The sequence below is a fragment of the Ovis canadensis genome, chromosome 1 (assembly GCF_042477335.2).
Source record: "Ovis canadensis isolate MfBH-ARS-UI-01 breed Bighorn chromosome 1, ARS-UI_OviCan_v2, whole genome shotgun sequence".
Taxonomy (NCBI): domain Eukaryota; kingdom Metazoa; phylum Chordata; class Mammalia; order Artiodactyla; family Bovidae; genus Ovis; species Ovis canadensis.
The window spans coordinates 154,142,206-154,167,311 of NC_091245.1; positions in this window are offsets into that span (position 1 = coordinate 154,142,206).

The window sequence follows — 25,106 nt, forward strand, 5'->3', positions numbered from 1 at the left end:
ATGGTGGGACATATTGAAGGCAAAAGGAGAAATAGGCAGCAGAGGATGAGATGGTTAGATCACATTACCACCTCAATAGACATGAATTTGAAAAAAATTCCGGGAGATGATGAAGGACAGAGGAGCCTGGCCTGCTACAGCCCATGGGGTCTCAAAGAGCTGGATTGACTTAATGAATGAACAACAGCAACATATCTCCAAAATGCTAATTGAATGAAGCCAGAACAAAAGGCCACGCATTGCATGATTGCACTTCTATAAGATATCTAGAATAGGAAAAACCATAGAGACAAAAAAATACACTAGTGGTTTTCAAGGGACAGAGGAAGGAGAGCATTGCAACTGACTGTTTCCAGGTTTGGGGGTTCTTTTTGGAGTTGTGAAAATACTCTTGAATTTCATAGTGATGATGGTTTCACAGCACTGTGAACATCACTAAATTTTACACTTAAAAATTGTTAAACTGTTTAATTTTATATCATGAACATTCTATCACAATAAAAATTCTCAGAGGAAGTTGGTTTTTTTTTTTAATAAAAGGTGAACTAAATAGGTTTTCAAACACAAAGATGATAAATTGTCAGTAGACACTCTCTCTGAGAGTTACTAAAGAAGGTCTTAAGACTGTGAGAAAATAATGTCAGCTAGAAACATTCAACTATAGAAAGCAAAGAAGTCAGTATTATGGATAAACAGGCTTCCCAAGTGGCGCTAGTGGTAAAGAACCTGCCTGCTATGGAGGAGATGTAAGAGATGTGGATTTGATCCCTGGGTCAGGAAGATACTCTGGAGGAGGGCATGGCAACCCACTCCAGTATTCTTGCCTGGAGAATCACATGGACAGAGGGGCATGATGGTCTACAGTCCATAGTATCACAAAGCATTGGACATGACTGAAGAGACTTAGCATGCACATTATGGATAAATATATGAACAAATATGAAAGATACTGTCTTTAAAACAAATACAATAAATATGTCTTGTGAGATGTAGAAGTAATGTACAGATAAAATAATTGATCAAAAATAAAAAAATAGTCAAAGCCAAGAATGGGGTCTTAAAAGTTCTAATGAGGTGGATGAAACTGGAGCCTATTATACAGAGTGAAGTAAGCCAGAAAGAAAAACACCAATACAGTATACTAACATATACATATGGAATTTAGAAATATGGTAATGATAACCCTCTATGCAAGACAACAAAAGAGACACAGATGTATAGAATGGACTTTTAGACTCTGTGCAAGAGGGAGAGGGTGGGATGATTGGGGAGAATGGCATTGAAACATGTATAATATCAGGCAAGAAACGAATCACCAGTCTATGTTCGATACAGGATACAGGATGCTTGGGGCTGGTGCATGAGAATGATCCAGAGAGATGATATGGGATGGGAGGTGGGAGGGGGGTTCAAGATTGGGAACTCATGTACCCCCGTGGCTGATTCATGTCAATGTATGGCAAAACCAATACAGTATTGTAAAGAAAAATAAAGTAAAAATAAAAATTAAAAAAAAAAAAGTACAGTTAGGTTTTTAAATTGGTTTAAAGTTCTTACCCTTGGGGGAAATCATTTAAATACTAATTGAGGATAAACTATAGTAAGGCAAGATGCATATGCAAATATCTGGTGTGACCACTAGGGAATATTTGAAAATATAAAATTGAAAACTAATTTTAAAATAATGAGAGAATTTAAAATGCCCAATTATGCCAAAGGGCTTCCCAGGTGGCTCTCATGGGAAAAAATCCACCTTCCAAAGCAAGAGACACAAGAGATATGGGTTTGACCCCTGGGTCAGGAAGATCCCCTGGAAGAAGAAATGGCAACCCACTCCAATATTTTTGCCAGGAGAATCCCATGGATAGAGGAGTCTGATGGGGCTATTGTCCATAGGGTCTCAAAGAGCTGGACAAGACTGAGCATCTGAGCACAGCATAATTATGCCAAAAGTATAGAATAAAAGAGAACTAAAGAGTAACAGGCAACAGAAGACAAATAGAAACATGACAGACATTAAATCAAACTATATCAGAAATTAAATGATATATAAATAAACTAAACTCCCCAATTGAAGGAAAGATTATCAATTGTGATAACATCTATAATAATGCAAATATGTATGCTGGGCAAGTTCCTAAGGCAGTCTCATGATAGCACACAAGTATTATACTCTTTATAAATCTTTAAATGTGGGTAGGGTCTGTGACCTGCTTCTAATAAGTAGAAGTGACAGTAATAGATGTTGCTCCTTTGATTAAGTATGTTTATGGCAGACACAAATGAGATATTACTACCTTAATTAGGTCATATTTTAAGACAATGGTGATGGGTTGTTTCTAGCATTATTTTTATATAAGACTCTATCTTAGAAGACAGAATTCAAGGGATTCTCTGGTTTTGAGAGAGCAAGCTGCTATATCATGAGGTCATACAGCAAAGAGCTGTGTGTTCCTCCTCAATAGGCTAAGAAAAGCTTCCATCTGAAATCCAGCAAGCAGTGTATTCACTCCTACAAATACAGGGAAATGAATTTTGCCAACAATCTGAGGGAGTCTGCAGAAGTATCCTTCCCTAGTCAAGATGCTAGAGAAAAAACAGCCCAACAAACACTTTCTTTTGAGCCTTCTGTAACCCTGAGTAACAAACCCAAATAAGTTCTGCCCAATGTCTGACCTTCAAGAACTGACAGATAAGAAAGTCTGCTTTTTTTTAAGTCTTAAACTGCTGAGTGGGTATTAATTTGTTAAATAATTGACCTGCAATTCAGGAGACACAAATCTGATCCCTGGTTAGGGAAGAACCCTGGAAAAGGAAATGGCAATGCACTCCAGTATTCTTGCTGGGATAATCCCTATGGACAGAGGAGCCTGGTAGGCTACAGTCCACAGGGTGGCAAACAGTTGGACATGACTTAGTTACTAAACCACCACCACCAATAGAAAATGGATAAGATATAACTGCTTTAGAAAGTGCATTTTCTGATCCTGACTTGCACTCAATGTCATTTTTTTTAAAATTGTGGTGGTGGTTTAGTCGTTAAGTCATGTCCAACTCTTGCAACCTGATGGCCTGTAGCCTGCCAGGCTCTTCTGTCCATGCAATTCTCCAGGCAAGAATACTAGAGTGGGTTGCAATTTTCTTCTCCAGGGTATCTTCCAGATTTGGGTATTGAACTGGGTCTCCTGCTTTGCAGGCAGATTCTTTACTGATTGAACTACAAGGGAAGTCATTTCAATTATGTCTTATCTTCTTTTGTTTCCAACTATATGCAAATGCTTTACTCATATCATAAAAATAAATAATACAATTTAAGTCTTTCAGTCTAAAAATTACATATCACAGCTATATAGCAAGATAGGCTTTCCTTGTAGCTAAGCTGGTAAAGAATCCGCCTGCAATGCAGGAGACCTGAGTTAGATTCCTAGGTGATCCCCTAGAGAAGAGATAGTCTACCTGTTCCAGTATTCATTGGTTTTCCTGGTGGCTTAGCCATTAAATAATCTGCTTGCAATGCAGAAGACCTCGGTTCAGTCCCCGGGTTGGGAAGATCCCTTGGAGGAGGGCATGACAACCCACTCCAGTATTCTTGCCTGGAAAATCCCCATAGGCAGGAGATCCTGGCAGGCTACAGTCCATGGGGTTACAAAAAATCAGATACTACTGACTACTAAGCACAGCATATAGCAAGATAAGTAAGCATACACAAAAAAGAATAAGAAGAGTGATGGAATAAATGAAATCAGAGAAAACTAATGTATTAGTAATTTTGAACTTTATTTAAATAACATCACTACCTAAGTAAACATTCAGTTCGGTTCAGTCGCTCAGTCGTGTCCGACTCTGCGACATCATGAATTGCAGCATGCTAGGCCTCCCTGTCCATCACCAACTCCCAGAGGTCACTCAGACTCATGTTCATCGAGTCAGTGATGCCATCCAGCCATCTCATCCTCTGTCGTCCCCTTCTCCTCCTGCCCCCAATCCCTCCCAGCATCAGAGTCTTTTCCAATGAGTCAACTCTTTGCATGAGGTGGCCAAAGTACTGGAGTTTCAGCTTTAGCATCATTCCCTCCAAAGAAATCCCAGGGCTGATCTCCTTCAGAATGGACTGGTTGTATCACTTTGCCAACAGAGATCCGTTTAGTCAAGGCTATGGTTTTTCCAGTGGTCATGTATGGATGTGAGAGTTAGACTGTGAAGAAAGCTGAGCGCCAAAGAACTGATGCTTTTGAACTGTGGTGTTGGAGAAGACTCTTGAGAGTCCCTTGGACTGCAAGGAGATCCAACCAGTCCATTCTAAAGGAGATCAGCCCTGCATGTTCTTTGGAAGGAATGATACTAAAGCTGAAACTCCAGTACTTTGTCCACTTCATGCGAAGAGTTGACTCATTGGAAAAGACTCTGATGCTGGGAGGGATTGGGAGCAGGAGGAAAAGGGGACGACAGAGGGTGAGATGGCTGGATGGCATCACCGACTCGTTGGATGTGAGTTTGAGTGGACTCTGGGAGATGGTGATGGACAGGGAGGCTTGGCGTGCTGCGATTCATGGGGTCGCAAAGAGTTGGACACGACTGAGTGACTGAACTGAAGTAAACATATATGATTCATGCACTTCAAGAATATAGTGATGTATTATTCTCTTCCTAGTACAAAGACCCTAATGACTTTTCTGGGCTCAACTTCTATCTCTTTAAGTAGCCCCCCTTATTCCCACCATATTAGTTTAATTTTAGTACACTGATCATGTTAAATGCATTCTCTCCTCTGGGCTTTTGTATCTTCTCTGATTGCAATGTCTTATGTTGCCAATTTCATGGCATTCAAATCTCTGCTCTAGGTTACCATCTCAGAAGGGCTTTCTCCTCTCATTCAAAATAGTTCTAATACACTGCTTATTGTATCATTCTCTGTAGCATCTCTGCATAAACATTTTCAGTCATCTTTTTTTCTTTTTGACAGTGCTTTTTGCTTGCTTGTTTTCCATGATCCCTTAATGAACTTTACAGTGAAACAGTAGAGACATCCTCTGTCTCATTTCTCACTGTAACCTAGTACCTAGAATAGATCCTGGCCCATAATAGGTACACTTAGTTGGTTTTCCACGTGGCTCAGAGGTAAAGAATCTGCCTGCCAATGCAGGAGATGCAGGAGACACAGGTTTGATCCCTGGGTTGGGAATATCCCCTGCAGAAGGAAATGGCAACTCACTCCAGTTTTCTTGCCTGCAAAATTCCTTGGACAGAGGAGCCAAGTGAAGTGCAGTCCACGGGGTTACAAAGAGTCAGACATGACTGAGCACAAAGGCACACACATATACTATATAAATTGATGTTTTTAAGAGAAAAATTGCTAGATTTTTATTCTTCTTCAGAACTAACCCCTCTTTACCTTAGTTTTAAAAGACAATTCTATATTCAATGTTTTCCATTACAGTGTACTTTGTTCTATATCCTTGAATTTTCATACTGTCATTGTTATTAATGATTTTAAGGCAGCCCTCAGAAAAACACTACTATATTTGAAGTGTTTTTTTTTTACTCTAATAATATGTCTATGAATATTATGTACACTGCTCAAAAAGAAACTTTAGTTTTATTAGACCAGGAACCAATTTTGAGAGAGTTGACAAAGAAATTGGTGAGTTTGATTCTACTTTAGTTTTAAATATTTTTCTAGTTATTTGACTAGTTCATAGAGTGTGTTCACTTATTGCACTCATTTCTAACATCATGTAAGCTCTGGTGCTGAATTATTTTTTCTTTTCATTTATCCCAGAAAATTTTATGTGATTATAAAAGATTCATTTGATCTTGTTCAAGTAAATTATGATTTTCCACAGGGTTATCTTTTAAATTGTGTCTTCTGTGTTATTTGCATATTTGTATTAGAATTATTTTTAGGACATGGGTTGTGAATTATTGCTGTTTCATGCATCAAACAATCTTATCTGTGTCACAGTGAAGATGTAAATATAAATTCCTATCATGAAATGTATTCAAGTATGATTCTTATAAACACCTAAAGATTAAAATCATATTTAAATAAACATGAATGCTTTCCTAGCATCCCAGAACACAAGCGCTTCTGTTTGACTTAGTTTTGTGGTGACACAAAGAAAAGGCATAATAATTGATAGAACTTATCTTTCTACCTGTCAATTTTGACATACTTATATTAATAGACTAATAACGTTTGCCATGGCCCAATGATAATGTATGCATTTGCATCATTCTGAAATAACAGAACAATCATTTATTAGATTTTGAAGTTTGAAAGTCTTTAAATTACTATGCTACCCCACAGTATATCATATGACCCATGAATGCTACTTTTCTATGAAACTTTGCTAAAATCTCAGAAAAAAAAAAAAAGATATTCTTATAACTCTATCCCCAGGATGTGGATCTTGTTTGAATCATGCTCCATACCCAATGAGGAAAAAGAAGTTAAAGTAACTGACCTGGGACCTTTCTATCTCTCAATACAAAGGCTTCAGGGAGAGAACTAGGAGAGGTTTGATGTCATGTTTTGTAAACATGATTACTGTAACTTCTGAGAAGTAGATAAATGATGTGTTGTATAAGAACAGAATGCTTTTCTATATAATACTTTTGGTCTTATTTTAGCATTGATTATTGCAAATAAATCTTGATAATATTGATTTATGAGACAGAATTCCCAAATAATATTGCATAAAATGTGTTACTATTTGATATACAAAACAGAGATATTTTATAAACTAAATATCTCATGATGGTACTCTTACCTAGAGATGTGCCTTCACTGTCCCAGACATTTGCTTTTCCTCTGCTTCTTAATTGCTTGTCTTCCTGAAATTAGTAGTAATACGTAACGCTGAGTAAGTATCTGACTCATGTGAGTCTGAGTTTATAATACTTTGAGTTTATCAACTTACCCAGTTTCAACTCCTAGGAATGTTGGCCAAAATCCACATGAATAAAGTTATGGCACTATAGTACTCGTAATCTCAAGACAGTTGTATGGACACTTGTCTATTCTAAGAGGAAAATAAGAAACATAAAAACTCAGATCACCTCACAACAGGCTTTCATCTCTCCCCGCTTCCCCCCATCCTGCCTTGGTTCACTCCCTCATTTTCTTTCCTTTCTTCTTTCCTACAAATTTCATAGTTGTATCTGTGTATTAGTGTGTAAAGTGAGAAAGTGAAGTCACTCGGTCATGTCCGACCTTTTTGCAACCCCATGGACTGTAGCCTACCAGGGTCCTCAGTCCATGAAATTTTCTAGGCAAGAGTACTGGAGTGGGTTGCCATTTCCTTCTCCAATTAGTGTGTAAGGAACAAGAAAAAGGACACATCAGAAACATTCTAATAATCAAATACTCCCCAGAAGAATGCTTAAAACTTGTGTGTAATTTCTAAGTATCTTACATACAGGACTGTGTACACATATATATACAATAAATATGTTGCTTTGTTTCTGTAAATAGGATCATAGCCTATATGTTGTATTTATGAGTTGCTGTTTTCACAATGCATTTAACAAAATGTGCAAAGAAATTTCTCTCTCCTTTATCAATCTCGTTTTCTTTTTCTATCATTTTTTTCCCTTACAACTTGTTCTTATGCACAGTATTCTATAGAACACTGTAATGCAGAAACTGCTTTTATTCAATTATGCCCAAATTCTTAAAATGGAAGATTGTTTTCGGTTTTCTTGTAGAGCAAAAAATGGCTGCAATGACCATTCCTGTATATTCAAACCTGTCCTTAGAAGATATTATCAGGATAGTTAACAAAATTAATATCTACTATTGTTTCAATTTCCCCTTCTTTAATTCCTACTCTGTGTAATTTATATCATGAGTAGTCATTTTTATTTTTTTAGTTTATATATTTTCCCATTTGTCACGGGGTTATTTATTTACTGAATTATGAGATGGTAATCTAATCTTGCTCTTTTATTTTTTAATTTCCAATGAAGTACAATTAATTTAAAATATATTTGATTCGGGTGTACAGCATAGTTATTCAGTAGTTTTATAGATTACACTCCACTAAAAGTATTATAAAATATTGGTAATAATTTCCTGTGCTGGACAATATATCCTTATTGCTTATCTAACTTATACATAGTAGTCTGTGTCTCTTAGTTTCATACCCCTATTTTATACCTCCTCCTTTCACTTTTCCACTGGTAGCCACTAGTTCACAATATCTGTGAATGAGTTTCTGTTTCACTGCATATATTCATTTTTTTAGATCTTACATAGAAGTAGTATCATGCAATATTTATCTTTCTCTGTCTGACTTATTTCATTAAGCATAATATTTATAGATCCATACACATTGCTACAAATGGTGGACTTTCATTTTTTTTTAAAGCAGAGTAAAATTCTATTGTATGTATGTATATGTGCATGCATCACATCTTTATTCATTCATCTGTTGATGGACACTTAAGTTACTTCTGTCTCTTGACTGTTGTAAATAGTGCTACTGTGAACATCAGGATGCATGTATCTTTTTGAATCAGAGTTTTTGTTTTTTCCAAATATCTACCCAAATTATCATTGCTGAATTATACAATACTACAAAGCTACAGTACTCAGAACAATATGGTACTAGCATACACAAAAAGATACGAGGATCAATGAAAGAATAGAGAGCCCAAAAATAAACTCATAAACATATGGTCAATTAATCCTAGACAATGAGGTAAGAATATACATGGAGAAAAGACAGTCTATTCAATAAATGGTGCTGGGAAAACTGAACAACTACATGTGAAAGAATGATATTAGAACATTTCCTCATACCATATACAAAAATGAACTCAAAAGGGACTAAAGACCTAAACCTGAAATTACAAAACACCTAGAAAAGAACACAGGCAGAACACATAAATTGTAGCAATATATTTGTTTTTCTGTTTACTTGTTTTTTTTTGTTTGTTTGTTTGTTTTTGGATGTGTCTTAAAGAAAAAAGTAAACAAATCACCTTTGAAAATCACAGTATCTTATACAAACATGCATTTGTTGATTAGAATTTTAAACTGAAGGAATATTTTGAATGATAATATGAAGGTTTAATAATGTAAATTCTTTAATCTATAACTGTAACTAAGCTAAGAATGCCTATTAATATCACTGAAATTTTTGCTTTCATGTTACTGTTCGTATTTATTGAATTACCTGAAACATATTTCATTCCTTTTTAATATCAAACCAAATTTATGTTATAAAATCTTATGTATATTCTACTTTTCTCTAAATTCTGCAATTATTTGTTTGTGAATTATAATATTACTCTTCAGCTAATTCCATCTCCCTGGTTGGCTTTAAAATTAAAACACTATCTTTTACTTCTCTGAATCACCACAGCTCTATGATTTCAGGATTAGAACTTTGGAAAATAGAAGAGCTTATTCCTCCTCTAAGCAGAGTTATTTGTTCATTTTTTCCAGAACATGCAGCCTAAAATTCTGTCAATAATATGTTATGACTAAAATATTTTAATACATTTTTAGAATCAACAGTGTAATTTTATAGCATTATTAGCTAGAGCTAGGAATAAACATACCTAAATTCACAAAAGAGATTGAATAACTTATGATTCTACTATGTTTTAAAAATATCTATTTAAATTTTTGGATGAAAAATTAATTGATGCAAACATTAACCATTAAAAATATGTCTATTGAGACCCATATTATGAGACATCTATTTAAATAACATCTAATTAGCCATGGAACTAATCTATGAATAATTTCATTCATAATAGAATCCACATTATGTAATATGGACTTCACATTATGCAATATGAAGTTTTCATGTCGCATTCCAGTCAATAGTTTCTATATAAAGCTCACCGATATTCTGATTTGTATGAAATATATTAATTTTGCCTGAATTTGAACTGCATGTATAAATAAAATAGTGCACTCTATACTATTGGATGTGTTTTTATTTTCCCACTTATCATTATATTTTCATCTGTCTTAATCTGAGTATATAAGTATAGCAGTAGACCAGTATTACTGCTATTTAGGAATACATATTAAATATTTTAGTTATTCTAGTGCTAATGGACATTTGATTGATTTTAATTTTTAGCAATTATAACCGTATAAATTTATTGTTTATAGAATACCTTTCTTAACATCTGTGCATTTTCTATATGTATGTTATAATAAATTTTTAAAATGTATCATTCAGATGCAATGAGAAAGGAGTGATAATTCATGTAAACCTGATATTTAAGAAGCATCTTAAACACTAGGTCATTTAGATATGATCAAATCAAATCCCTAACAGTTATACAATGGAAATGACAAAAAGATTCAAGGAATTAGATCTGATAGACAGAGTACCTGAAGAAATAAGGACAGAGGTTCATAACACTGTACAGGAGGTGGTGACCAAAACCATCCCCAAGAAACAGATATGTATGTAACAAGGCAAAGTGGTTGTCTGAGGAGGCCTTACAGAGAGCTGAGAAAAGAAGAGAAGTGAAAAGCAAAGGTGTAAGGGTAAAGATATATCTGTCTGAATGCAGAATTCCAAAGAATAGTAAGGAAAGATAAGAAAGCCTTCTTAAGTGAAAAGTGCAAAGAAATAGAGGAAAACAACAGAATTGGAAAGACTCAAGATCTCTTCAAAAAAAATAAAAAATGTACCAAGGGAACATTTCACACAAAGATGGGCATGATAAAAGACAAATATGATATGGACCTATCAGAAGCAGAAGATATCAAGAGGAGGTTGCAAGAATACACAAAGAACTAACAAAAAAGGTCTTAATGATCTGGATAATGATCTGGTCTTAATGATCCCATGCTGCTGGGATCACTCATCTAGAGTCAGACATTCTGGTGTAGGGAGTCAAGTGGGCCCTAGGAAGCATTACTATGAACAAAGCTAGAGGAGGTAATGGAATGCCAGCAGAACTATTTAAAATCCTAAAAGATGATGCTGTTAAAGTGCTGCAAACAGTATGTGAGCAAATTTGGAAAATTCAGTAGTGGCAACAGAACTGGAAAAGGTCAATTTTCATCCCAGTCCCAAAGAAAGGCTATAACAATGTCCAAACTACCACATGATTGCACTCATTTCACATGCTAGCAAGGTACTGTTCAGAATCCTTCAAGCTAGGCTTCAACAGTACATGGACCAAGAATGTCCAGATGTACAAGCTGGATTTAGAAAAGGCAGAGGAACCAGAGATCAATTGGCTAACATTCATTAGATCATAGAAAAAGCCAAGAAATTCTAGAAAAACATCTATTTCTGCTTCACTGACTACATTAACATTTTTAACTGTGTGGATCACAACAAATTGTGGAAAATTCTTAAAGAGATGGGAATCAGACCACCTTACCTGCCTCTTGTGAAACCTGTAAGCAGGTCAAGAAGCAACATTTAGAACCAGACATGGAACAATGGACTGGTTCAAAGTTAGGAAAGGTGTACATCAAGGCTGTATATTGTCACTCTGTTTATTTAACTTACATGCAGGGTTTCCCAGGTGGTGCTACTGGCAAATGAAGGAGACTTAAGAGATGAAGGTTTGATCCCTGGGTCAGGAAAATTCCCTAGAGTAGGGCATGCCAACCCACTCCAGTATTTTTGCCTGGAGATTTCAATGGACAGAAGAGGCTGATGAGTTACAGTCTATAGGGTTGCATAAACTCGGACACATCTGAAGTGATTTAACACACACATGGAGTACATCATGAGAAATGTCAAGCTAGATGAAGCACAACTTGGAATCAGGATTGCTGGGAGAAATATCAATAACCTCTGATACACAATTGACACCACCCTCATGGCAGAAAATAAACAGGAACTAAAGAGCATCTTGATGAAGGTGAAAGAGGAAAGTGAAAAAGCTGGCTTAAAACTCAACATTCAAAAACCAAAGATCATGACATTCGATCCCATCATTTCATGGCAAATAGAGGAGGAGAAAATGGAAACAGTGACAGACTTTATTTTCTTGGTCTCCAAATCACTGCAGACAGTGACAGCCATGAAATAAAAGATGCTTTCTCCTTGAATTAAAAGCTATGACAAACCTAGACAGTGTATTGAAAAGCAGTGACATCACTTTTCTGACAAACCTTTGTATAGTCAAAACTATGATTTTTCCAGTAGTCATGTACAGATACAAAAGTTGGACCATAAAGAAGGCTGAATGCCAAATAATTGATGCTTTTGAACTGTGGTGCTGGAGAAGACTCTTGAGGGTCCCTTGGACAGCAAAGAGATCAAACCAGTCAATCCTAAGGGAAATCAACCCTGAATAATCATTGGAAAGACTGATGCTGAAGTTGAAGCTCCAATACTTATGGCCCCCTGATGCAAAGAGCTGACTTACTGGAAAAGACCCTGATGCTGGGAAAGACTGAGGGCAGAAGAAGAGGATGGTAAATGATGAGATGGTTGGATGGCATCATTGACTCAATGGACATGAATCTGAACAAATTCCAGAAAACAGCAAAGGGTGGGGAAGCCTGGTGTGCTGCAATATATGGGGTCACAAAGAGTCGGACATGAGTGAGCAACTAAACCAGAAGGGCTTATAAGCAAGTCAGAAATACATATGGGAAAGGTCTGTTTTAGTGGTAGCAACTTTGATTAAAGGAATATTCATAAAATAATTTAAAAATAAGGAGATAAGAAAGTATCATAGTAAATTCTGAATAATTTTGAAAAGAACATGAAATAATTTCTTACATGGTTACAAAATTGTAAATTGAAATAAACAAAATTTATTTCCCAAGTCTTGAATTAAATTGTTTCTTTCCAATAACTTACACAAACTATTTAATTACTGATGAAAATTTCAAGTGTAGATATCACTGTAATCATCAAGGCAAATAAAGAAATTGAGCTTCAAAATGCTAAGTGGCTTGTTTGTGGCATCCAGCAATCAAGTGACAAGGAGGCAATTTTAGTTCAAACTTATATTGACCATTTGATTATAATAACCCTGCCTCTAGATTTTAATCCTAAGTATGTCACCAGAACACTCTCGACATGGTAGTTTTGGTCATGCCCATGACTCAACACAATATCGCACTCCCAACTTCCTAAATGTTTGGTCATGGTCATCATCTTTCCATATAACTGATTTAATTTATTTGATTTTACTAAAGCAATAAAGTGCTGCACTCAACATGTCAGTAAATTTGGAAAACTCAGCAGTGGCCACAGGACTGGAAAAGGTCAGTTTTCATTACAATCCCAAAGAAAGGAAATGCCAAAGAACGCTCAAACTACTGCACAATTGCACTCATCTCACACGCTAGTAAAGTAATGCTCAAAATTCTCCAAGCCAGCCTTCAGCAATATGTGAACCATGAACTCCCTGATGTTCAAGCTGGTTTTAGAAAAGGCAGAGGAACCAGAGATCAAATTGCCAACATCTGCTGGACCATTAAAAAACAAGAGAGTTCCAGAAAACATCTATTTCTGCTTTATTGACTATGCCAATGCCTTTGACTGTGTGGATCACAATAAACTATGGGAAATTCTGAAAGAGATGGGACTACCAGACCACTTGACCTGCCTCTTGAGAAACCTATATGCAGGTCAGGAAGCAACAGTTAGGACTGGACATGGAACAACAGACTGGTTCCAAATAGGAAAAGGAGTACGTCAAGGCTGTATATTGTCACCCTGCTTATTTAACTTCTATGCAGGGTACATCATGAGAAATGCTGGGCTAGATGAAGCACAAGCTGAAATCAAGATTTCCAGGAGAAATATCAATAACCTCAGATATGCAGATGATGCCACCCTTATGGCAAAAAGTGAAGAAGAACTAAAGAGCATCTTGATGAAAGTGAAAGAGGAGAGTGAAATAGTTGGCTTTAAGCTCAACATCAGGAAACAAAGATCAATGCACCTGGTCGTGTCACTTCATGGCCAATAGATGGGGAAACTGTGGCTGACTTTATTTTGGGGGATTCCAAAATCACTGCAGATTCTGATTGCAGCCATGAAATTAAAAGACGCTTACTCCTTGGAAGGAAAGTTACGACCAACTTAGACAGCATGTTATAAAGCAGAGACATTTAGTAAAGGCTATGGTTTTTCAAGTACTCATGTGTGGATGTGAGAGGTGGACTATAATGAAAGCTGAGTGCTGAAGAATTGATGCTTTTGAACTGTGGTGTTGGAGAAGACTCTTGAGAGTTGCTTGGATTGCAAGGAGATCCAACCAGTCCATCCTAAAGGAGATTAGTCCTGGGTGTTCATTGGTAGGACTGATGTTGAGCTGAAATTCCAATACTTTGGCCACCTGATGCAAAGAGCTGACTCATTGGAAAAGACCCTGATGCTGGGAAAGATTGAGGGCAGGAGGAGAAGGGGATGACAGAGGATGAGATGGTTGGATGGCATCACTGATTCAATGGACACGAATTTAGATTTACTCCAGGAGTTGGTGATGGACTGGAAGGCCTGCATGCTGCAGTTCATGGAGTTGCAAAGAGTCACACATGACTGAGTGACTGAACTGAACTGAAAGCAATAACATTTACCTATGCACTGGAGATGGAGATAGTTAGAGTTATTTGTAAATTAATCCCAGTTTTCCTGTCACATTTTCACAAAAAAATAAAAGATGTCTTTTTGTAAAAACTGTATTAAATGTATTTATTAGCATATTGGTTTAGTAATATTAAAGTCAAGGTATTTATTAATTCAACCTGTCTACCAAACACAGAATGTATTAGACACTGCGGAAAGTTGTTAAAAATTATATAGACAATAATAAATACATCTTTGTCTTTAAGAAATATATTATCATGTGGAGAATGAATGTAAGTACAAAAGGAAATAAAATGGCATCTAAGAGAGATTCAATAATAAAAGATTCAAGGAGATAACAATTGCATCTAACATTTGGGTGGGGATAGAGAAGGGATGTCTTCAATTTATCACTACAATTTTAGCAAAATTACCTTATAAATCTTACTAAAGATGAATGTTAAAAATTCTAGTATAACTACATATTTCCCATAATCAGGGCTACTACTCTTCACTAAAGGTTATCTAATTCAGGATTCCACAGACGCAGACACTGGGACAAAGATTACAGTACAAGCAATTTTTTCAATATTTAGAATGTAATCCCAGGTAACATTGATAGGAGTTTGGGGATGTGAGATGAGGAGGAAAGTCCTAAAGGAATACATTATTAAGCAAGTTACCATTGTGGGAAAATAAAGCTTAATTCCACTGTAAAAGTGTGAGGAAATAGAATAGAACATGCTTTGAGCAATTTCACCAAAGAGGCAAGGAAGCTGGGATATTTATCAACCAAATCAATGTCTGACATTTGTTGAGAGCTGCTTTTGGGAACATTAACTCTCTTGTATTCCTGCTTGACTTGCAGAAAGCCCAAGCAAGCTGAAGAAAGTTTACCAATTGCAGTGCCTCTTTCATAGTGATAAGTCAAGATGCAATACCTTTTCCTTTACCTTAGGGAGGATATCTCAGTATAATGCATTACAACTGACTCCTATAAATTTTACAGTTCTAATCAAGACCTGTCAAATGTGTCTGTCACTCTCTGATGTCTATATATCTACCAATGGCACCCAACTAGAGGACATTCAACTCCCTATCTTTCAGGTCTGCTCAACATGATGTTGTCAATATAATAACCTAGCATGAAGTTCTTCATAATTTCTAGATAATGAATAGTCCTTCATGCTCTATTATGAGAGAAAGCATAAGATAATAAAGTCCTAGTAAGAATGTGTATACTGCTGTCCATTTAAGTATACGATGACTGCTTTTGATGCTCATCTCTGATGAATATTAAAGAAGACATAGTTCTTGGATCAATCATATCATAGTGAGAGTCAGTACTTAAGTACTGGTTCATGTTTGGAAACTGAATTCTTCTTTTCCCTTGGAGTAATTTACAGTCAAGTGTTGGCATCTGATCTTTTTAAGTTGTAGAAATCAAGAAATGTCCTTATTGTCTGAATGATTTTTTTGTGCTGAGACACACAATGAGACATTAACTCTCTCTGTGGAACTTCTTGATTGCATTTCTAGTCTTGCTGCCTATTTTGATAATTATTTTTACCTTGCATCTTAAAGAGTTCAGTGCCACTATGTGACTACTTTTATTCTAAAACCCTGCCATTCCATTGTCATAATGAGTCCAGCTCCATGATTACATTTCCAATTCCATCAACCTTGAACTACAAGAGACAGCTACCTTTGAATTTCTTATCACTTAGGTAAAGGAGATCCTCTGGATCAATATAGACTTCTTGACCAAACCTTAGTCAAGTTCCTCTGAGCCCTCTTCTCTACTAGATCTTAACCATGGACCCTGTTCTTCCTGTGACCTTCTCAGCCCAGTATTGGCAAAGAATCATATTAAGCCATCCTCACCTTAGCCTGTGTTCAGCAAGGATACTGTTAAGTTGGTCTTATCCTTGTGTGTCCTATTAGCAATTTTCCATCCAATTACATCATCAGCCTGTTCCTTTATGATGAATCCCCAGATCTCTTTGCTGTATTTGAAGCTGAGCTCAGTTCTATACTGAAATCTCTTTTCTCTATTATAATAACTACCAAAATAAATCTGTCTTTGATGCTTTGACTATTATCCAGTTCTGGTTCTTTTGTCTAGATCTCACCTGTGGAATACAGTCAGGTGGTAGATTATCTGGGAGGAAAACTATGACAAACCTAAACAACATATTAAAAAGCAGATATATCACTTTCTTGACAAAGGTGCATATAGTCAAAGCAATGGTTTTTCAGTAGGAACATATGGATTTGAGAGTTGGACCTTAAAGAAGGCTGAGCACCAAAGAATCCCTGTTTTCAAACTGTGGTGCTGTAGAAAATTCTTGAGAGTTCCTTGTACTGTTAAGGAGATCAAACCAAATCAATGGTTAAAAAAAAAAAAACTCTGAATATTCTTTGGAAGGACTATTGCTGAAGCTGAAGCTCCAATTGGTCACCTGATGTGAAGAATCAACTCATTAGTAAAGACCCTGATGCTGGGAAAGGCTGCAGGCAGGAGGAGAAGGGGGCAGCAGAGGATGAGATAGTTAGACAGCATCACTGATTCAATGGAGATTAATTTGGGCAAACTCCAGGAGCTGGTGCAGGACAGAGAAGCCTGGTATTCTACAATCCATTGGGTCACAAAGAATCAGACATGACCTAGTGACCGAACAACAACAGACTATCTGGTTTTATGTAAACAAAAATGTTCTGCTATTTGTATATTTATACCCGCCCTCTTTTTTTTTTTAACAAGACAGGCCCCCAAATTTCCACTTAGTTACTATAAGCCATTTTCAAGTTATTAGAAACTATTCCAAAAGAATATTAAACTCATTTCAGGCTTTTTAAACCATAAAAGGGACCTCATATAAAAGTTATCTACTATCCAGCTTTATAGTCTCTAAACCAGCTCAAATTTAGCACCATAAAGATTCATTTTCAGGCATTTCTTCCATTTTCTGTATTAGTCAGGCCATAAATATCTGTAAGGGCTTCCCAGGTGGCACCAGTGGCAAAAAAGCCACCTGCCAATTCAGGCTAGATGTAACAGATGCAGGTTTGATCCCTGGGTAAGGAAGATCCCATCAAGGAAGGCATGGCAACCCACTTCAGTATTCTTGCCTAGAGAATCCCATGGACAGAAGATCCTGGCAGGCTGCAGTCCATAGGGTCTCACAGAGTCAGACATGACTGATGTCTTATGACAAATATCTGTAAAGGTATAATGCCTTCTCCTCCAAAGCAGGGGAAGTGCTACTCCATTTAAAGCAGAGGTTCTGAACAAATGAACTTATTTACAAAACAGAGTCATGGATGCAGAAAACAAAAGTATGGTTACCAGGGGATAAGCAGGGGTAAAATGGGAAATTGGGATTGACATACACACACTGCTATATATAAAATAGATAACAAATAGGTAATAGGTAATAAAGATTGTACCTACTGTATAGTACAGGAAACTTTACTCAATACACTGAAATGCCCTCTATGAACATTGGGGTACATGTGTCTCTTTCAATTCTGGTTTCCTCGGTGTGTATGCCCAGAAGTGGGATTGCTGGGTCATAAGGGAGTTCTATTTGCAATTTTTTAAGGAGTCTCCACACTGTTCTCCATAGTGGCTGTACTAGTTTGCATTCCCACCAACAGTGTAGGAGGGTTCCCTTTTCTCCACACCCTCTCCAGCATTTATTGCTTGCAGATTTTTGGATCGCAGCCATTCTGACTGGTGTGAAGTGGTACCTCATTGTGGTTTTGATTTGCATTTCTCTAATAATGAGTGATGTTGAGCATCTTTTCATGTGTTTGTTAGCCATCCGTATGTCTTCTTTGGAGAAATGTCTATTTAGTTCTTTGGCCCATTTTTTGATTGGGTCGTTTATTTTTCTGGAGTTGAGCTGCATAAGTTGGTTGTATATTTTTGAGAGAGATGTTGTGGGGAGGGAGGTGGGAGGGGGGGTCATGTTTGGGAACGCATGTAAGAATTAAAGATTTTAAAATTAAAAAAAAAAAAAAAAAAAGAAAAAGAAAAAAAAAAAAAATGAAATGCCCTCTATGGAAAGTGAATCTAAAAAAAAAAAATTGTGGATATATGTATGCATATAACCAATTCACTTTGCTGTACACATGAAACTAATACAAAATTATAAATCAAATCTACTCCAATAAGACATTTAAAAAAAAAACATAAAACAGAGGTTCTCAAACTGTGTCATACATCAGAAAGACCTAGAAAGTTTGGTAAAATGTAGATTGACAACCCTTCCCCCATTATTAGATTTGGTACAGGACCTAAGAAAATTGGTATTTCCAATATATTTCCAGGTGAATTTGATGTTGCTAGTATAATTTACAAATGGCCTGAGTAAAAGGAACAAGAGAATGTTGGCAAAAGAGGAAGGCAAGAAGTACTTTTAAAGGTATCTTCCTCGTGGTTTATAAAAAAAGAGAATCTGCTAACCTATACCAAGATGCAAGCAAATAAATATTTTAGCCCAGACAATTCAGATATTCTGAATTTCAAAAATTTAGGAGCATCTACCTGAATGTCTCCATGTGTTTCAGGATTCCACTCCTTTTCTTATAAAGTACTTTTTTTTTCCCCCCCAAGGATTTGTCAGGGTGTAAATCTCACTATTCTAATAATGAGATGTTGTGCTAATTCTTCAGCATGCTATGCCCTCCAGGAGATGAAGTTATCTTTAAATGGTCTCTCTGAGGGCTTCTGGATTTCATACCATACTGCTGTAATTTAATATTAAATTGATCAATAGAAGGCTGACCTGATGTGATTTTCTTTTTCTCAGTATTTCAATGGGAGGTAAAAGCCATCTACAAGCTCTATTCTAGACGATGCAAATCATGAACTGCCTATTCTAACTTCCACCTAGAAATAACATGCATCATTTATGCTCATGTTGTATTGTCCAATGGGAAGTCAACATGTCACACATAACTTAAAGGATCAGAGAAGTTCAACCTTTAAATTGGTTGTGGATATTTTAAAGTATTTCATGAAAGCACTAATGGCTTTGTTTCATGTTTCTGATCACTAAATATTTGGTTCATGGTCCTTACACAAACACACGCAGACACCCACACACACCTTCTCCACTTAAAACTATCCAATTCCTTAGTCACCATATTAAACTCAATATTCTGGGTCCATTTCTTCATGATACAAAGCTATTTTTTCATCAAAGGATAAAGGCTCAAGATAGCAAGAGATTACAATTAGCAACATATATGATCTTATTCATGTATTTTAATAACTTACCCAGAAATCCCAAAATAACTGAATGATTTTATTAGTGAAATAATCGACCACTATATTTTAGATAAGGGTTTGGATTAAGTGTTCCCAGAAAATTCTATTCTCAGAACCCTTTATACAAAACCCAAGAAGTATGCCCAGTCCTCTCTGGTGACCTCATTATCTTCCCAATGTGTGTCTAAGGTGAAGAATGATTTTGTCAATCATTGTCCTGAAGGACTTGTTTAGGCTCTCTGAGAGGATCCCTTTTTATCTTTTAGGTCTTTGATCTTCATGGGGTGCAATTACCAGGCCACTGACTCTTCTGTCATTTTTGTCTTTAGGGAAACACCTACAAGCTTCAATTTTCAGATACACTGTAATTCAGGCTTTCCTTTATTTTACCTCATTATAGAGGTTTAAATTTAGGCATGTCACCAATAAATATTTTATCAAATCATATTTTATTGTGCTTCACTTGGGTAATATGAAAAACTTTGAGGTCATTTACAGTTTGCTCCCAAAAGCTACAGTATATATATATATATATATATATATATATATATATATATATGTACCTATATATACATAACAAGTAAAATGTTTCTTTCCAAACTCTTACATATTACAGAGGCTTTACCATTTCTTTTTGAAGGCATTTATGGTTGACTAATCAAACAAAAGCACCCAGCCAACAAAAAATCCACTTTTTGGCAGCACTACCTTAAATAGCAGCACATATATTGTCCCAGTGTAACAGATACTGGGATACTCATCTAAGAAATAAATCATAAGCACAACTTACAAATTGTAACCACTTAGTGCTTCCCTAGTAGCTCAGCTGGTAAAGAATCCAGCTGCAATGCAGGGGACCCCGATTCAATGCTTGGGTCAGAGATATCTGCTGGAGAACGGATAGGCTACACGTTCTAGTATTCTTGGGCTTCCCTAGTGGCTCAGCTAGTAAAGAATCTGCCTGTAACGTGGGAGAGCTGGGTTCAGTGCCTAGGTTTAAAAGATCTCCTGGACAAGGGAATGGCTACCCACTCCAGTATTCTGGCCTGGAGAATGAATTTCATGGACTGTATTGTACATGGGTTGCAAAGTGTCATACACGATGAGTGATGTTCACCTTCACTTTCATTATAATGTATGAGAAATATCTACTGTGCAATAAAATAGTACGATCTATGCAACAATTCACTCCCACTTATTAAACCTACAATTCACTCTTGTGTATCTAGCCAAAATGATGATACAATCTAGATGGATGAATAGATTTCCTTTGACTTAAATCAGAAGAATAGCATACAGTTGTAACCAGAACTCAGAAGACACAAGTTGTGAAACTGAGTTCTTTAACAGTCTATAAAGTAATACATTTTTGAGCAATGACTATAAAAATTATTCAATATTTTCAATCAGAATTGATCATACTGGTTATATACTAGATCAAATTTGATAATAATAGTAAAAAATTCTGATCAGCCTATCTGAGATTTTGTAGTCATGTATCATTGACTCAGTAACGAAGCTCTTAAGATACCAAATTTTGATCCTCCCCTTAACAGATTCCTCTTTCCAACCCTCTAATGACATTATTAAAATTTCTGTAATATATCAAATTGTCTTCATATTTATAGTTTTGTTTTAAAATTAGAAATATATTTAAAATTTAAATTATTATAATTTGAGGGGAGTTATGTAAGTTATTAAATACATTAAAAATACATATTTTCATTGTAGTTGAAGTATAGTTTAATATAAATGGGTTTTAAGTAGAAATAGGTCAGATAATTTAAGTTTAAAGCACATCTGAAAATTTTTGTTTCTATATATAAATTAATTAGATTTACTTGAATTTTAAATCCCCCCTATGACATTTATGAGTTGTTAAGTATTTGTTTTTTTTTTTCTTTTAAAAAGCTTTATTGAAATATGATATATGACATTGTATAAGTTTATGGGTATATTATTTGGATATAAAGTTGCTCAATTAGATATTTATAATATTAACAAGAAATACATTAATATTAAACTTCTGTATAAATGGTTCCACCTATTTAAAGAAATATTATTTACTAAGATTGAAAATGAATCTAAGGATAATTTAGTCTGTATTTTTCACCTAGAAGCAAAGAAATAAACAAATATTTGTTACATATACATTATTAGGTTACTAATTAAAATGCCAAGATTTTGTAATAATATTAAATGTATTATATGAAAACTAAATTTTAAATATGCTGCTTTAAAATACAAATATGAATTCAATACCCGAGTCACTTCAAATACTTCCTTGAGTTCCCATAGAGGCCATCAGATGTCAAAAGTTGACATCAATGCAGTTAAAGTGGAGCAGAATCAAATATAATTCCATTGAAGAGTTATATGGCAAGATGATGTTATTGCAGTATAATTTTTTAGACAGAGCAACTAGATAGAAAAATCAGAAATGTATGAACACTATTTCCACAAATGCACAGACAAACTAGGTGGGAAAGTACTTACGCTACCCCCAAATTAAAAAAGATGAAACTAAACAACCATAAAATCTGCATTGTGTCAATATTTTTCTGGAAAGAAGTGTAAGATAATCTCTGGTGGATTTTTGATGAGGAAAACATCAATATAAACAAAGGACAGGGTAAGTAAATTTGAAAACATTAGCCAAGTAAGACAGAAGGCACTAAGAGAGGGCATCAAAGGGCAGACTGAAATCACAATCACAGAAAACTAGCCGATCTGATCACACGGACCACAGCTTTGTTTAATTCAATGAAAATAAGCCATGCCATGTGAGGCCACCCAAGACGGACGGGTCATGGTGGAGAGGTCTGACAGAATGTGGTCCACTGGAGAAGGGAATGCCAAACCACTTCAGTATTCTTGCCTTGAGAACCCCATGAACAGTATGAAAAGGCAAGAAGACAGGACACTGAAGATGAACTACCCAGGTCGGAAGTGCCCAGTATGATACTGGAGATCAGTGGAGAAATAACTCCAGAAAGAATGAAAGGATGGAGCCAAAGCAAAAACAACACCCAGTTGTGGATGTGACTGGTGATAGAAGCAAGGTCCATGCTGTAAAGAGCAATATTGCATAGGAACCTGGAATGTTAGGTCCATGAGTCAAAGCAAATTGGAAGTGGTCAAACAGGAGATGGCAAGAGTGAATGTCAACATTCTAGGAATCAGTGAACTAAAATGGACTGGAATGGGTGAATTTGACTCAGATGACCACTATATCTACTACTGTGGGCAGGAATCCCTCAGAAGAAATGGAGTAGCCATCATAGTCAGCAGAAAGTTTCCAAAGGGCAGTACTTGGATGTAATCTCCAAAATGACAGAATGATCTGTTCTTTTCCAAAGTGAACCATTCTATCTAATGGAAATCCAACTCCATGTCCTGACAAGTAACACTGAAGAAGCTAAAGTTAAATGCTTCTAGGAAGACTTTTTAGAACTAACATTCCCAAAAGATGTCCTTTTCATTATAGGGGACTGGAATGCAAAAGTAGCAAGTCAAGAAATACCTGGAGTAACAGGCAAATTTGGCTTTGGAGTACAGAATGAAGCAGGGGAAAGGCTAATAGGGTTTTGCCAAGAGAACAAACTGGTCATAGCAAACACCCTCTTTCAACAACACAAGAGAAGACTCTACAAACGGACATCACCAGATGGCCCACACTGAAATCAGATTGATTATATTCTTTGCAGCCAAAGATGGAGAAGTTGTATACAGTCAGCAAAAACAAGACCAGGAGCTGACTGTGACTCAGATCATGTACTCCTTATTGCAAAATTCAGATTGAAATTGAAATAGTGGAGGAAACCATTAGGTCATTCAGATGTGATCTAAATCAAATTCCTTATGATTATACAATGGAAGTGAGAAATAGATTTAAGGGAGTAGATCTGATAGACAGAGTGTCCAGTGAACTATGGACAGAGGTTCATGACACTGTATAGAAGGCAGTGATCAAGACTATCCTTAAGGAAAAGAAGTGCAAAAAAGCAAAATGGCTGTCTGAGGAGGCCTTACAGGTAGCTGGGAAAAGAAGAAAAAAAAAAGCAAAAGAGAAAAGGAAAGATATACCTATTTGAATGCAGAGTTCCAAACAGTAGCAAACAGAGATAAGAAAGCCTTCCTCAGGGATCAATGCAAAGAAATAGAGGAAAACAATAGAATGGGAAAGACTAGAGATCTCTTCAAGAAAATTAGAGATACCAAGGGAACATTTCATTCAAAGATGGGCTCAATAAAGGACAGAAATTGTAGGGACCTGACAGAAGTAGAAGATATTAAAAACAGGTGGCAAGAATACACAGAAGAACTGTACAAAAAAGATCTTCATGAGCCAGATAGTCACAATGGTATAATCACTCACCTAGAGCCAGACACCCTGGAAAGTGAAATCAAGTGGGCCTTAGGAAGCATCATTACAAACAAAGCTAGTGGAGGTGATGAAATTCTAGTTGAGCTATTGCAAAATCTAAAAGAAGATGCTGTGAAACTGTGCACTCAATATGTCAGTACATTTGGAAAAGTGAGGAATAACCACAGGACTGGAAAGGTCAGTTTTTATTCCAAACCCAAAGAAGGGCAATGCCAAGGAATGCACAAACTACCACACAATTGCATTCATCTCACATGCTACTAAAGTAATGCTCAAAATTCTCCAAGCCAGGCTTTAGCAATACATGAAACATGAACTTCCAGATGTTCAAGCTGGTTTTAGAAAAGGCAGAGGAATCAGAGATTAAATTGCCAATATCTTCTGGAGCATTGAAAAAGCAAGAGAGTTCCAGAAAAACATCTATTTCTGCTTTATTGACTATGACAAAGCCTTTGACTGTGTGGGTCACAATAAACCATGGAAAAAACTGAAAGACATGGAAATACTAGACCACCTGACCTGCCTCTTGAGAAACTTGTATGCAGGTCAGGAAGCAACAGTTAGAACTGGACATGGAACAACAGACTGGTTCCAAATAGGAAAAGGAGTATGTCAAGGCTGTATATTGTCACCCTGCTTATTTAACTTCTATGCAGAGTACACCATGAGAAACACTGGGCTGGAAGAAACACAAGCTGGAATCAAGATTGCCAGGAGAAATATCAATAACCTCAGATATGCAGATGACACCACCCTTATGGCAGAAAGTGAAGAAGAACTAAAGAGCCTCTTGAAAAAGTAAAAGAGGAGAGTGAAAAAGTTGGCTTAAAGCTCAACATTCAGAAAACAAAGATCCCGTCATTTCATGGGAAATAGATGGGGAAACAGTGGAAAAAGTGTCAGACTTTATTTTGGAGGG